At 56.0% G+C, this 1,739-nt stretch overlaps 1 pseudogene; it reads right to left on the bottom strand.

Annotated features, from left to right (window-relative positions):
- Positions 1–1,417: 1,417 nt before the first annotated feature.
- On the bottom strand, positions 1,418–1,536 carry LOC111728788 (annotated as a pseudogene).
- Between the last annotated feature and the right edge of the window lie 203 nt (positions 1,537–1,739).

The raw sequence follows: 1,739 nt of genomic DNA, 5'->3' as shown, positions 1-1,739 counted from the left end.
GCCCAGCCACTGTGCGGTTCCTACTTCTGCCCCCAGGAGACCACTATATCCTGCAGGAGCGGTTTTCCAAACCCTTTCTTTTCCCCCACTCATGCGTTTTGGTGCTACCCCAGGTCTGTCACTCCCCAACCCCAGGTCCCCTCATGTCCCTTCGGCCCCCTCTCCTTCCCTGCTCTCGGCTCTTTGCCACCCAGCTCAGCCAAACCCTCTCCCGCAGGCCTCAGGTCCCACCTTGCTACCTGTTCAGATTTGACACCAAAATGCCCTGGGCCCAGGCTCTCCTCAGAGGGCAGGGGTTCATTCAGGAGAGAACTTGGAGCAGTGAGGATGGAATCCATCAGACATAGGAGGGCCGGAAGGGCCGGTGTGCCATACGACTTTGCCCCATCCCACCCACATCCTTTGTGCCCAGCAGCTGGCGACTGTCCACTTTCTCCACTGTTCCAGTGGGTTTTAACCTTGCTCCCCCAGACTTCCGGGCTCCCCACGGCACAGATGAGTTCTGAGCTCCCAAGAGTCAGCACAGTCAAGGGGTTCAAATGAGATCTGGCAGCTGAAGTGCTTCCCACAGGGTCTGCCCACAGTCGGCTCAGGAGAGGAGCTGACGTCACAGCCCGCAGCTCCTTCTCTGAGTCCCCTCGGTCAGGCCAGGTGAGTTGGGGGTCCCAAAGTGAAGTGGGGTGGGGTAGGGGGAGGGGTCCAGAAACCCTGCCAACGACAGTGAGCACAGGCCCTGGAGCTTTGGAGCCAGGTCCAAGGCCCCGCTCTGCACTGATACTGCGAGCCCCAGTCTCTTCGTCAGTGAAGTGGGCATCGCGACCCATCCCCCCTGAGGAATGTGAGTATAAGCACATGTCAGATCACTTTGCAGGCGGGGACACGACCTGTGTGAGTTGGTAGAAGGGCCGGCAATGCAAGGTGTTGGCATAAACCTGCTTGGCCAAGTTTTAGTTTGGAAATGTCATCGCGCGTCTGAGTTGGCGTTTGGCAGGTGCAGCCCCCAGACGCAGAGTCGGGCTCTAGGCAGGATGCTTTTGTCAAGAGTCCTTTTGGCCGTAAGCGGACTGCGGGGGCCAGCTGCCTGCGTTTGTGTCTGGGATCTTAGATGCAGTGACTTTGGAAAGTGGCTTCATCATTCCAAGCCTCAGTTTACGTGTCTGTGCAGTGGGGATAACAGCCCCTTCTTCAGAGTTGCTATGAAGGCAGAGGGTAATTTACATAAAAGTGGAGCACGGCGCCTGACACGGAGTGCTCCATAAACATCAGTGCTTTTATCATTTCCCAGTGTTACTCAGTAAGTGCTGAACGAATGAATGAATGAACAGCTGATGGTCTGGGTTTGGTCCCCGGGGATGCTAGTTTTGGTTGACCTCACAGATTGCAAAGACCTTGTCAGTTTACAATCTCTTATTTTTTATGCCTACAGCACCTGGTCTTCATAGGTGGTCTCCCATCCAAGTGCTAACCAGGCCTGACCCTGCTTAGCTTCCGAGGTCAGATGGGATCGAGCTTGTTCAGGGTGGCGTGGCCGCAGACCCGGGGATGCTTTTCGATCTCTAGTATTTTCAGGCTGATTCCGTGTGACCTTGCTTAGGGAACTCGTTTGACTCAGTGTGTGGGAAAGGAATCGACGAAATTAAAACTCCTCTACCAGGGGTATGCGCGCCAACCACAGATGACAGCGGGACCTTGGGAGCAAACGCCCAGCTCCTGCGAGCCAGCAGGGGACTTCCCCCAAG

Source organism: Pteropus vampyrus, unplaced genomic scaffold (assembly GCF_000151845.1).
Source record: "Pteropus vampyrus isolate Shadow unplaced genomic scaffold, Pvam_2.0 Scaffold228, whole genome shotgun sequence".
Classification (NCBI taxonomy): Eukaryota; Metazoa; Chordata; class Mammalia; order Chiroptera; family Pteropodidae; genus Pteropus; species Pteropus vampyrus.
This window is presented reverse-complemented; position numbering and strand designations above follow the sequence as displayed.